Source organism: Apteryx rowi, unplaced genomic scaffold (genome assembly GCF_003343035.1).
Source record: "Apteryx rowi isolate R43461 unplaced genomic scaffold, aptRow1 scaffold_559, whole genome shotgun sequence".
In the NCBI taxonomy this organism is placed as follows: domain Eukaryota; kingdom Metazoa; phylum Chordata; class Aves; order Apterygiformes; family Apterygidae; genus Apteryx; species Apteryx rowi.
Genome location: NW_020450826.1, coordinates 188,019 through 202,369, shown reverse-complemented (window position 1 = coordinate 202,369; position 14,351 = coordinate 188,019). Strand labels below are relative to the sequence as shown.

General features: G+C 43.9%; 1 protein-coding gene across 1 annotated transcript in view; it reads left to right on the top strand.

The window, feature by feature from the left end:
* The first annotated feature begins 528 nt into the window (after positions 1 to 528).
* Positions 529 to 14,351, top strand: part of ANKRD44 (ankyrin repeat domain 44) — a 120,182-nt gene continuing 106,359 nt past the window's right edge. Inside the window, exon 1 of the mRNA XM_026081647.1 lies at positions 529 to 575. The gene's annotated coding sequence lies outside the window, so the exon portion shown is untranslated. The remainder of the gene's footprint in view (positions 576 to 14,351) is intronic.

Genomic DNA, 14,351 nt, shown 5'->3' with positions numbered 1-14,351 from the left:
CTTCAGCTCCATTGAATTATTCGAGGGTTGCAAAATGATTAGGTCTGTAGCTCAGGTAGAATAAATTGGATGCTGTAAACATCCTGCTTTCCTCCTTCCATGCCTTACTGGTGATCTCATTCCCTTATGCAGTGAAATTTAGGATCATTATAAACAGGAAACATTATCAAAACAAATTASCTGGACCCACCCTTAGAGCTTCAATTATATTTCAAGAACTTGCTTGAACAAAATAGACTATGCTTCTGCACAAGCATAGAGCTCTGATTATATCACTATATAAAAAAGGGATTGTAATAGCATGGGAGAAGATCACAAGTTTCACAAGAAAAAGTGGAAGAGATCCAGTTCTCAACTTGGCAGGGTTAGCTACATAATTGCAGGTCTGGGAGGTCAATCTGTTCCATGCTATGGTCTAACTTCGTTTATATAATTAAAGCTGCTTCCATCTCCTTCCCCCCAAATAAATTTGGCAAAATGCTGTTCTCTCTCCAGTGTGTGGAATATTGAAAGTTACTGACCATGACTGTGAATTACCTGGTGAACGCTACATAAGTAAGGGAGATACCATCTCTGTAAGTCTCTTATACCCATTTATTAAGGCTCATTAAATAACAATAATAATGCCCAACTATTATTTATAGTAAAGCATGCTTGTGCRTTTGTTTCCAGAAGGTAGAGAGATGAAATATAAAACTTCTGTTAGCCTTTAACAAGATAAATTTAGCCTAAATTATAACTACGAATTTATTTTAATTTTGGATGGCAGTTTGCATGACTGCAGATTGCTCTTACGCAGGGGATCGCGCTGCCGGCTGGCTCCTCCGAAGGCTGGTCCTTCAGGACCTGACTGGTCTGCATGACTGCCTGTCCACCTTGCTTCATTGAGGCCAGCAGCTTTATGATTGCAGTCATTGTACCGTATTATTCCTTTTTTATTTTGTGTCTGTGCAATATGTCATCAGGAAAACCTGTTGTTGTTCTTACCAGTTTTCAATTGATTTTATGTGATACTTTATCCATGCGCTTCTGCACATCTCTATCTGCCTTCTAATTTTAATAGAGAAATGGTCCAAACATCTTATAATGGAAGGCCAGGTTAATTCATGAGGCTCATGGTACCCCAGCACGGAGGGAGCAAGGTAAGATACTCCGCTAACGTGTGGCGATGGTCTTTTGTTCTGCAAGCTCACCAAAACGGCTTTGCAGAAAGAAAAGGCTCTATAACTTTTTAAGTGGGGTTGTGCTGTGTAGAGTGCCAACCACAGATGACTCTGTCAACCAGACAAAGGTATTTTCTATTGTTTCTTCCTGCCCTACAGACTCGGGCTTGCTCCAGAGAGCTTGCTGTGTGGCCGTGAACGTGGCTTGCTGGGTGACTCGCCCGTCCCCTGCTTGTGCTTCTTAGGCACCTAAYGGGGCGCTAAGCCCCGGGTGTGCTGGGAGCAGTGCCTTTTTGCAAGCTGGGCATGTGCTTTGTTTGCAGGTTTGTGTGGGGAGGGAATCTGTCTTTAAAGGTGGCCACAGAGCAGCCCCTATCAGGCAGCACAGACTTTATCCCAAAATTGGATTTATTTGTTTTTCATGAGCCATCACAAGTGGGAAAAGTCTTTTTTTTTTTTTTTTTTTTTTTTTTTTTTTTTTTTTTCTGCTTGCTGTAAGCCCTGGGCCTTCAGACTGTGCTCTGAATAGCACCATTGCAACCCTTGGGTCTTTTGCAAGTGTAGTTGGTGGAATTTGGGGAAAGAGCTCCACTCATGCATCAGAGAGAAGAAACTTGGTTTGAGTGCGTTTGGTTGTCTTCCCAGTGTAGCAGAAAGCCCTTTTTGGCCTAAACAAGAGTGCAGTTAGTACATGGACAGGTTTTTCTTTTTTGGCAAGCAGGATGCTGCCCTGAGCCGAGTCTGGCATGTGCAGTTAGACATGATGGTGCAGAAAATAAATGTTGAGCCCTGACGGGGAAAGGTGGAGGCTTACTCACCAAAAGCATAGCCAGGGACTGCTGAAGGCATCAAAGCCGCCCTGTTTGCTTGGTTTTACGTGGATCGTTTGGAGTTTACTCCTGTTAAGCTGCCCGGCCGTTGTGGCTGCAAGCTCTGCTGCTTGGTATTTTGAGGGATGGACAAGAAGCCTGTAAATAAACCTGAAGTCTCAGAGATGATCTTGTTTTGCTTCACTTCCTAAAGAGCTTTATTTTCTTTTGCTTGAACCTGTGCTAAAGTGCCTTTTGGTTACTTGAGGGAAGGCTGAGGAACGGGCTTATCTGGTGCAAGTAGCTGATGCAGAGTGTGGCTCTTGGCCGCCGGCGCGGTCTCTCCAGCCATGCCAGCAGGCGCTCGCCCTCCCTCGCTGCCTGCGTTTGTCTCCTCAGCTGCAATTACAGCGGGAAATGTCTCGGTGGCGGAAGTCGTTTGTAACCTAACTASCACGTGTCAGGGCTGTTTGGTCTTTGCTAAGCCAGGCTGCTGCTAGAGATCCAGTAAAACAGGGAGCTCAGGAAGCCCCAGGGTCAAGTGCCCTGCAAAGCAGGCATGCAGCCAAACCAGGTGTTTTGCATTGCTGATGTGTCTTTTTCGAATGAGCTCTGCTGATATGGTTATTAAAGATATCAAAGACAAAATAACGCTGTTCCCCTTTCTCTCCTGCGTTCTTATGTAGCCATCCCAACCTCTGAACCCTTTATACGTGCATAAGCAAGACCTAACTTGCTGTTGAAGTTCAGCAGGTGCACAGATGTTAACAAAAGCTTTGCATCTTCTGTAATTCTCCTGATCCAGTGATTTGGCCTTTACCAATAGCCCTAGGTTTAAATGGCACAGGGTATAAAAAGTGAGTTATTTAAAAATGTAATCTGTAAATTGTAAAAACCGCACATGGGTTTCTGGGGAGGAGCGCTAGCAGATGCGGCGTTTCAGCAGCTGTCTGGTGTGCCTGGGTTCAGCAGTGTCTCGGCAGCCATCCTCTTCTTGGGGAAAAAAATCTCTGTGGGAGATTCAGGGCAATGCAGTGGATTTTGCCAGTGTTTGGACTCCCCACCATCAGCCTCGGCGAGGCTGGCTGTGGCCGTCTGCAGGAGGAATACAGGGGAAAGGCCTTCACATTTTTAGAGAGACCTATAGAAATTGAGTCAGGCTTTGAGGGAGGTAGCAAGCAGTCCGGGCAGCCCTCGGGACCAGCCTGTGCCCCTTGCCTTGCAGCTCCTGCGAGCTGGGAGCTCCGGGCGCGGACTCGGCTGCCCATAGCCACGGGGGAGGCTGGTGCCCAATGCCACCGCGGAGCCTCTGGTTCCCAGTGCTGGTAGGCTCTACAGCGACCCAGCCTCCTTCTTCTGGCCTGGGTGCAATATGCTGGCCCAGGTTTGCCCTGAAACTAATGTATAATTTCCCCTTGAGTACTAGATGCTATGCTTTGTACACTCTGCTATTCCGTCTCTGCTGGGAAGTGAYAGACACGCAGGATGAAGGGATCCCTATATCCACTGCTAGGTGTTACGGTAAAGTGCAATCTAACTCTTCTTTTGGGCACTTACTGTAAAACGGTACTGTGTTTACACAGAAGAGAGTGTATCTGATTGTATTTTACGGTAAGGTATTTATTAAGAATAGCTGACTTCATCTTTCTTTTCTAAGCAGTTTAAGCTTTAGAGGGCTACAGTACTCAGCTGAAACTTATCTTAGCTATTGACTGATCAAACTTAGATACTGAAGAGTTCTTAATGTAAGAGGGATTTTGTAACAATTGTACATGTATAGCAAACAAACTACTGTTTTTTTTCTGGTGTTCTCATCCTAATCTCACATGATCTTGTGGGTCCTAATCTGAAACTGCAGAAGAAGCTGCAAGGATACTTACTTGCAGAACACAGATGTGGGATAATCTCCCCATCCATGAAGGTTTTTCTCATATTCCCAATTGTTAGAGCCTGAAATCCAGCCCTGAAGATGTTTTATAAAATATCTTTGCACTGTATACATACGTATATATATATACAGCTATACAATAGCTATATCATGTTGTATATGTTTGTTTTAAAGTTTTGAGCTGAGACCTGAACAGCAGACGCTGCAGGTCTGTCGGAGGGAATAGGTAAAACATAGCATTTGTACGGCTGCTGTGTTTTCTGTTGTCTTAATCATCGCTCCTTAGAAGCCCAGCCCAGTTTGGGGAGGTGGGTATTTTTATCATCCTCTTAAGAGGCAGAGGGCCATACCCTGGATGTTAAAGGTTAACATCGTTGCTGAGATACAGTATTGTTTCTTTCCTGTATGAATTTAGTCAAGAATGAACCCTAGCAATGTCCAGTAGGCTTGGCTAGTGTCAAATTCTGCAGTTAGGTCTTCTCAGCAATGATTGCCTGATGTTATCGTTCTTGAGGATATTTTGTTGTTAATTACTACTTTGATATCATTCTACTTGTATCTTAAGTTTAGATGCTGTCCTCCTACAGCAGCCTTACAGCTATTTGGCTTAAATATGAGAAACTGGCAACAGAGTTCTGCCTGTGCCTGTTTAAATGCCAGGTAACTCCATTAATGTCAGAATTGCGCCAGTGCTGTATGTTTTTAGTGAGCACGTATTTTAGTGTAGTATTGCACAGCTTATGTGAGCGTTTATTCATATGTTTAATAATATTGATCATTTTTAGTTACAAAAGGCAGAAGGCATGACTTCTAGAAGGAAAGCTGACTTCTCCATGCACATTTATTTTCCTTTGACTCTGGAAACTTCACACCTTTCATCTGAGTCTTCAGAACGTGTTCTGTCTGTCATAGCCCTGTTTCAAAGCATGCGTGTAACTTACAGACTCCTTTTGCCTAAGGAATTGTTAGTTGTCACCTGCTGTGCTGTGATGAACTCTCGCAGCAGTTCGAGTACCTCCTGTGATTTTTTTTCTCACAGGCACACAGCTCTGTTGCAAACTGAACCTGGGCCCTTACCTATCTATAGGCTCCTTTTTCCTTCTTTTTTCCCCTCTGTGTCAGGCTTGCTTCTCATGTCTTGTTGAAGTGAGGAGGTAAAACACAGGGGTATGTCACTGGCTGCACTGCCAACGCCAGGGAAGGGACGGGTTGCTGAGAGTCAGCGTTGCGTCCCTTGGCCTCTCCTCAGCCGTCACTGCGGGACGCGAGCGTGAGCGGCGGGGTGGGGAATGCCGCTCTCGGCATCCTGCCCCTGCCCTCCCTGCAGAGCCGGCTGCAGCCTGCATGGAAACGAGCAYAAATGCAGAGCGACTGTCGAGCCTCGGTTCCAGATGGTAATGAAAACCAGTTCAACCAGCAAGGTATTAGATACATAATTCATTTTATAAATAATTCCATCTTCAGCTTAGCAGGCTTATTAGTTAAGAACATTGGCAATGCCCCAGGGAGCAATCTCAGTGAACAGATTTCAAGGTGGTGAATGAATGAAGCTGCGTTCCCAGGGATTAGCTGAATGAAGCTGCCTAGGAGCAGGAGGTGGAGGCAGAGCACTGCAATGGTAAGGCAGGCATTTGATTCAATAAGCAAAAAARCCCCAACAACAACAACAAAACCCCTGAAAGCTTGTACCAACAGGCTGTCATTCTTTGCATCCTGCCTGCTTCCTAGTGAGGTGGGGAGAGCTTTCTGGTCTTGGCTTTGCTCTCTGCTGTTTTTGGGCATCACCTGGGAGAGCTGCACCACCACGGCTGGATGGCTGCGTGCCGAGTGCGGCCGCTCAGCTCGCTGTGTCGCTCCTCATGTTGGACTTGTCCCAGGAGGGAAGCGACGCTGAATGTAAATGTGTAGCGCACTTCCTCAGCCTGTGTCACCCGCACTAAAGCGGGGAGGAAGTGGGGAAGAAACAGCCCAGCAGCGTGTTTGCAATCCACCATTCGAAATATCTATCGCGTTAGATACTGCTGCATTACTTGCAGGGGACTTGCGCGCTGTCTCTTCTGGCGGCGCCATCGCGGCGAAACGCGGCGCTGCGTGGGCCCTGCTTCGTGATGGATAGCAGCCCAGCGCTTCAGCTCTTGGCGGCCCAGCTTGGGGCCACGCAGTTATCCTGCAGGTTGCTCCGCTTCCCTGCTATGCGGGATGTATAGGAGCAAGCATGTGTTACATGTCATTTGGACAGTTGGTGGACGGTATTCAAAATAGAAAGTGATGGAAACTTTGCATAGTGTGAGGTTTTGTTATGGAAAAGCTCAAACTCTGAGAATTTTTAATGAACTTAGTTGTACCTTGACATGTTATTTGTTATTAGATTGTAACAATTCCACTCCATTTTTAGACCACACTGCAGCACAACTAAAATGCTGTGTTAAAAGTTTGTTTTGAACCTGGGGAATGTAAAGCTCTCAAGTGCATTTGGGAAAAAAAGACCAAAAAATAAACCCAAGCACATTCGTCTGCAAAGCTGCATTTTCCTAAAATGCGTTCTTCTAGCTTTGACTTAGAAAAGTGATTAATGCTTATTGTTTACACAGGAATTTAAGCGTGTACAAATTTTAAAAAGTAACGATTTTTTTTTTGTTCAGATTTTATCTTGAAAAATGTGAAACACAGAGGTCAGTTATGTGAACAATTCATAGAAGACGAGTTCATAGCTTTGGGATTTGCTTTAAAAAAATCAGTCAGTCTTTCTCCAGACAACTTCATACAGTTAAATGGCATCTCCATGTAGTATCAAAGAGTGCTTTATTTTTGCCTCCTTCATGACCTCCAAAGAGAAGAAAAAGAACATTAACCTTTTCATATGTGCTTGTTTGAAACTATAAATTTAAAAACCCATGAATGTGCTTCTGTAAGAGTCTCTTCCCAGCTGGGTGTCCGCAGTCCAACTCATTTCACTGTTGTCTTTCAGTAGTGAAAAACACTCGCTATTTACGATGCATTTTTTGGCTAATTGCCGTTGCTTGATGTTTATCAGCATGTCTAATGTTTTTGGTGCAGGAAATAAACTTTCTTGCCACATATAATCAAGTGCAGCTTCATTTACTGTTCTTTTGGTGTTTGGGGACCTGCAGACCTCTGTTTGGTGTGCCAGCTCTATCGGGAGACTTTGTACTCCTTGCCTACTGTCTACTGGGCTGGAATTTACTCTGGCATTACTCAATATAATATTAAAACTTAACAGCAGCTCTTTTGTTCCTTGTGCATACAAGCTGAAAGAGAGGCAAAGACAAATTCTCCTATTATTTCAGTTGCCAAATAATAGCAAATGAAAAAGAGACAGAGCAAAAGACATGTGAGAAAGTGGTATAGTAGTATGACTCACTTCATTTGAAAAATTGGTCCTGCAGGAATAGGAACAGCCTCCCAAACAGTGATTTTTAACTTCTTTAAAAAGTGACTTTAGCTGGCAAGATAAATTGATAGTTTTTCATGTATCTCAAGTGGAGCAGAGATTCAGACAGCAACTGGCCACCATACAGAAAATTGCATGACTTTCTTTTCTCTTTTTAGTCTCTTGGTGAATGGAACAGTCTCCCCCATCCTTAAATATTTTATGTTGGACTAGGTCTTGAGTCAAATCATCTGTTTATTCTAGGCTTCCTTAGAGCTGTGGCTTTTTTTTTTTTTTTTAATAGCGCATCAACCAGTGCAAAAATTTATTTGGGAAACTCCCTGATCCTTTTTCTGGTCCCCTTCTATAACTGGGACCGAAAGTAAGTACTTACGATGTGTGAAAATATTTGCTAGAGACTCTTTCAATGTTTGAAGAATGCTCTGATCCAAACTTTTCTTCAAGCTGGGCTGAAACACAAGGGTCACTTGTCAGGACTGTAGGAGCTGAGCTTCCTCAAAGCTGCTAGAGTATTCATGTAGGCTTTGGATGTGAGCTGCCCCAAAATAATGCAAATGTTACTCTTGTAATTTGGCACACAAAAATAATGATCTTTCCTCACATACTCGTATAGCATCACTTTCCAGGATTGGACTTTTCTGGGGTGGGACTGTCTAACACGTTTGTAATGGAAGTTCCCATCCTTCTCTTGCCACCCCCTTGATGATTCGTCACCTTCTCCTTCCTCCACCCAAGATGTTTTGAAGAAGCTAATGTTTTGAGGCAAATGGGTAATTGCAAGTAAATGCCACTACATTGCAGCATATCCTTCCTTTTATGTCAGCAGAGTTGCACTGGCAGGAAGCAATGTTAAGACTTTAGAAGAAAATATAAGTCCGTTGCTGTAGTGTATCTAATTCTGTTCTGCGTCTGAGGTTGATACCTCTGAAAAGTGATTCCATGCTGTCAAATAAGAAGTAGTGGTAAAACATTTCTAAATGAATGCATCATTCCCACTCCTGCCTTCAGGCATAATGAAGTGATGGAGCCGTTCATGAACCTGACTTTGAAAATTGGCATGTTTTGTTTATCTTGAACATTTTCTTCATGCAGCTGAAGCTTACTGAGCAATTGAACTTTTGGAGACCGTTTTCCCCTGGAGACTTGTTGCTTGAATTCTTACCTGACACTAACATATTACGCTTCCCTGTGCTTTAATGCCTTTTCACAAAAGATTTCTGTTTTCCTTTAAGTCCCCCCTCTCTTACCCCCTCAAAATCAACAAATCTTACATTTTTGATTTATTTAAAAGGAAATACATGAAACAGCTCTCTAACAAGGATCTATCTCGATGATTTTGTTTTTCTTTTAGAGTAATATTTTAGTTAGCTTTCCTGCGCAGAAATCCTTGTAAATGTACAGTTGTTGCTCATTTATTCATGTTCTTTGAAAAGTAGTTGTTTTTTGTTTTAAAGAAACTGTCCCTATTTATTTGTCTGTTTTATTATGTCCCCTGGGGAGCCCTCATCATGAATCGGGATGTTATTGTGTCAGCTGATGTTAAAATACAAAACAGCCCAAGAGCTTCTCCCACAAGACCTCACCATTCATGCTTGCTCCAGTAAGAGTAACTAATGAGAATAACGCTGCCCTAAAATCAACCTTCAAACTCTTAAAAAACGTGGAAGCGGGGGGGTGCAATAAGTACACATTTGCCCTTGTGGTTCCGTATTTAAGAAACTTGCTTGTGGGTATTTGGGCATTTTGGTAGTTACCCACCAGGATTTGCTTGTGTCTCTCTGCAGAGAGGCCAGCTGCTGCAAGAAGCAGCCTCTGGAATGGGAACCATTTCTCCTTTTTCCCCTTTTTGTATGAAGAAAACTATGATTCTTTCATGTGCTGATCTCCGTGTCTCGAAGTGTTGCTTGAAATGGCTGCAGGTTACCCAGGTGATGCTGCCAGCAGGTCCCGCTGTGAGTACTGTGCTCTGCTGCTTGTTCTGCCCGGGACCATCCTGGTGCGCCCTTTCCTTGCGCCTCAGCTGCTCTGCCTGTAAAATGGGCATAAAGCACTTGGCTCCTCAGAGTTTGGCAGCTCTGTACCAGGCGATAGCGCTGCAGGATCGCGCTTCCGATCTTCCCATCCATTGTTTAGTCTGCGTATTAGATAAGATTAGTATCTTTTGTTTTTCCTGTAGATAATAATAACAGCTCATCTCCACCAGTACAGGATTAAGGTCGTCTTTCAGGAAGATGTGGGAGGAAAAAAATGAATGGGGGTTTTGTAAAGGATGCCTGATAGGGGAGGCTTGAGGGCAGGGAAGCAGAAGCCTGCGCTCCAGGCTGGAAAGCAAACCAGCTTTCCTGGAGCGCTGGTGCTCTTGGAGAACCTCTCTTTCTCTCAGCCTTGTCGGCAATGTCTTGCTCATTAGCAGCCAGCAAGATCTCCCGAATGACAGCGTTTTCCCTTCATAAAAATAGTCTTGTCACTCAATGGCAGAAAGCAATTCAGTCACGTCGCTGATACGCTGTGAAGGGTAACAGAAATATAGGAGTTGCCGTATGGGTTTGCATCACTGGATTGGTCAATTTTTGGCCTCCTGTCACCTTTCTTTTCAAGTGTTGTCCCTTCGTGCCTCTTCAGATTTGTGTGTGTCTGCTGATATGAACAGCCTATCCTCCTGTTATGGTAGCGGTCTGCATTCGGTTCAGGGTCTAAAAGTCAGAAGCTCTGCTGACAGCTTGTTGACCAAAACTAAAGAGGCAAAAGCTTTCTTCTTTGGCACAGTATTTATGGGAACTATAGATTCCCCAGTTGCTATGCCTGTCTTCATGTAAATCTATCACTCCTGTTATTCTTGGATATTTGTAGGAATGTGGGTGGGTGGATTTACAGATCAACACCTGAAAAGGATTTGAAATCTGCAGAATTGCCATGTGTTAATTGGACTGTAGCTGGGACAGAGCCTTGCTGTCCCCCCTCTCTACACCGAAAACATAGCTGCTGTAATTGGGAGGTGTGAATGGAGTGGAAACTCGCTAGAGGATACTCAAATTTTCCTGTATTAATTTTACTGTTCCAGGGGGATCTGAGCTTCTCCCCAACCCCCCGCCCAGTTCTTTGGTTCTCTAACTTTAGGTAAATCAGTCTTATAGATATAAATTTGTCAGGCTGTATAATTGGCCTCTTTGCTGTTTACCTGCTTGCTATCGTAATGCATCTTCATTATTTTATGGCTTTGCTATAATAAAGTCTTTGTGCGTCACTTCCATTTTGCCCCAACCTAACTGTATTCAGAACACTTGGAAGCAAGACCAGTGTTTCCTGGGGCCTCCTGTTTATCCTGTTATCCCGCCTCCTGGACAATTCATGCTTTTCTGTGTTTGTATAGAGTTTGGCTATCTTATTGCATGAAATGTGCTGGCTTTCTGCTGTAACCCACGGACACTCATATGATTTACTCTCTCCTTGCCTTCAGAGTTTATTCTTGCTTTAAATAGGATTTATTTAGATGGTGGCCTTTTACTCCCCCGCAAAAAAAAACACCCTGAAAGAAGGCACACAACGATCTCCTGTTAGAAACATTAAGCTATATTTCAAAAGGTGTAATTTGTTTGTTGTATGTTGAAAAATGATTGCATCTAAGCCGTGGCACTTCTTTCCAGCAATGTCATTGACTGAGGTTAGAAACTGGGACAGAAACAAGTTGCCAGGTCTTGTACTCACACATCAAAATGTGACTTTGGAGGAAAGTGGATGGGCTGCCACTTATTTAGTACTAGTTTCAGTCTTTTGAAATGGTTTTGCGCTTTCATTTTTTGTTTTCAGCTACAGTCTATGATGCTCACAAGTAAAAGCCTTCAAGAAGTCATCTTTTGCCRTTCCTCTTGCTGCTCTGGAGGAAGTGCTAATCTGAGTTTAGTGGATGCGTTTTTGTTAACTTGCTGCCAGTAYGTTATGGGAAACTTTGGGGCTGGCGTAGCGTGGCATGGCACAAACTGCTCGTGACAGCAACTTAGAGCGGGAGCTATCTGTTGACAAGGTGTCAAGATCAAGGTACTGATGTCGCTCTCGTCTGAGAGGGGCACTTATGTAACTGGACGAATCCTGACCGTGTTGCAATAAAAATGAAATTCCTGATGATTTTGAGGCATGTTTTCTGTTTTTAAGAATCAGAATATCTTTTCTTATAACAGATTCATGGCTCATGGATCGTGTGTCCCCCCTCACAGGCTGAGGTTTGCCCTGCTGTTTCTTCAGAGGCTGCGTTTTAATAACTTTGCTCTACGTTTGGAGGAATAACAGATTATCTCTTAATCTCTAAAGACTACATAGCAGTTTAGTATCCTGTGTGCCCTTATGCTTTTCCCTTCTGCTTGCATTTATTAATTTTCACTGTCCCAGAGCCTTTGCAGAACTGTTTAGTTTGTTTGCACAATGCCAAAATATCAAGGCACCAAGCATGCAAAAGCAGTAGAAAATATTCCTCAAGCATGCAACTTGGAGATACATGTATCCTTTTGATCTGTAAAGTCTAGGCCCGTCTATCACTGGGTGCCCTTGGCAACACTCCTGTATAGACGTGAAGCTTTCCAGACTCTCCGTATGGGTTTGTGTTTTGGTCCTGACTATAGAAACACGCTTGCCCTGCTCGTGCTTTTGTCGTGACTGAAACGTTACCTGATGGGCTGGAACGGATCTCCAATAACACAGCCTTAATAATGCATTAATGTGTATTCTTGCTGCTTTGTAATGTCCTCTGCGACTCTATATTTTGATCCTGCATTTGAGATGGAGGGAAAAAAAGTCCTCTGGGGACCTTTCTTTTAGATAGTCATAAAGAAAAGGTGCGGGAGACTTTGGAGGTTTAAGAACTGGATCCTGTTGCCTGGAAGTTGACTGTGTCTTTAAGAAAACACTAAGTATTTATATCTGGTGTGTATCTGAAATCATGTTTACCCTGCGGTGTTTATTAAACCTGAGTTAATTTTCCTTCTCCCTCGCTAGGGCTCCGGGAGCTTTGCCAGCAGCGCGTTGCGCTGGCGGGTARCGTACGGCGGCACAGGCCACGGGCCGTGGGCCAGCCTCCCCTCCGGCCTGGCCCTGGCGCGGCGCGGGGTCGCGGCACCTCGGGCCCCGCTGCGGCAGGGGCTTAGCCTTGCGCCTGCGCCCCCTTTTCTTCCAAACAGTGATTATAAAGCTTTAATTACGCGCGCTCTCTCTGTCCATTACTCTGAAGAGTTCTTGAAGTAAAGTAATTAGCATCACACCGTCGCATGGCAGTCTCGCGCTGCTTTGAAAGAAGGAAATCTCTCTGTCCGTTACCTTGCTTTGCAAGATGACCGAGGATCGCTGGTTCTCTTTATTCCTGTGCTATTTTCCCCAGGGCTGTATTGGCTGCGCTGAGCATGGCTATGAGTCACGCAGATCTGTCCGTGTTGGATTTTCATCTGTTCCTCCTCAATAAAAAATGTTTTTAACCTGAAGCCCGGGGAGCTGGCGGAGCTTATTGTCGTGATGCTTTCAAGGACAGAGAATTTGCTGTTGATTCAGGCCTGAAACCTTGCTTGGCTTTGGGTATTTGCAAATCTAATTTTCCGAGGAACTTCTGTATCTGACAAATTATTTCTTTGGAAAGATTGGAAAAAGTATTTGCTGCCTGAGCTGCTTAAAGACTTGGATTACCAGAATAAGCCTCAAGGGGAACATAGGCCTAACTTACCCAAAATGTGTAGCTTGTGAAAAGATGCTCTGTGTGTGTGTCTGAAGGACCGAGATACTTGTATTCATATAGCTTTTTGTTATGTGTCTTTCTGTATCCTCTGCATTTTGCTGTCATTAATGGGCACAGCTCCTCTCACCTTGTTGTGCCAGTGAGTTCCCATAATTCTCTTATCTCACTGAAAAGCACTGAAATAAAACATTAAAGACCTGAGACCATTAAAGACCTGTCCTACTACGGACAGAGTCATACCAGTTGTTACACCAAATATGTTAGACCAGAATTTAGTGCTGCTGTGTTTTAGTTTATTCAATGAACCACATAGACTAAAAATAAAAATAAAACCCCTCAAAACCAGACTCTTGGAAAAACCTGCGAGAATTGCACTGGCGTGTAGCAGTAATTGTGACCCCTTAAAAAAGAGGTTAATTCTTACAAACAAGGCCAGATACGCAGTCTTGGGATATGAAGTGAGCTAAGCCTTAGGCACGTGCTTCTAGTCAAGAGACATGATTTGTGATGGTCATGGGCAAGCAGGAACCGCACGGCAGTTGTATTTCATTTTCCACAATTTGGTTTTCTAACAAATTAAGCTCTGTTCTGGGTTGAGTTTGCTGTAAAGTGATGGTGGACACTGATCCAGATCACCATTTGACCCTGATGTGACAGGTTTGTCCATCACTGATGCGGGCTGGGTGCAGGCTGGTATTTGGGAAGGGAAAGGCTCGGGGTCCTATTACGCATCTCCTGTGCCTTCCCATGTACTTTGTTGAGACAAATTTCCTCCACTTAGGCAAATGCATTTTATGTGGTTGCTTTTTGTCTAAAGTCTGTGTCTATATGAGGGAGAAAACAGAAAAGGGCACTCAGGTTTGTCTACTGTTTGTCTCATCCTGTGGTTGCCTTTCACGCAATACACTGTCGGCATTTTCCCTTTGGGGATTAAACTTTGAAGCCAGTTGAGGTTATCGGTTAGAGGACTGGCGCTTTTACTGTCAGGAATTTGAGCACAGTATCATGTCGTTGGGAGGTGCTGCTGCTATTTGCTGTTTCTGGGTGCTCTCTTCTTCTGTTTGCATAGCATCTCCCCCATCCCCTTTTCCTTGGACCTTTTGAAAGGTTTCAAGTGAGGCTTAGGGAGCCACTGACCTTTAAGAAAATATGATAACCACAAAAAAAGGGATGATGGGCCAAAGTGCAGACAGCTCTGAGCTAGATTAGCAGTCATCCTTAAGGTTTCTACTCCTCAGGGTACTTGAGGAAATCTTTACAAGAAATCTGTATATCATTTGCATCCATATATGGCAGGTTTTTTAAGCAATCAAAGGAACAAAATGTTGTTATTAAGGCGTGTGTTATGAAAGCAGAGGTCTTAAAC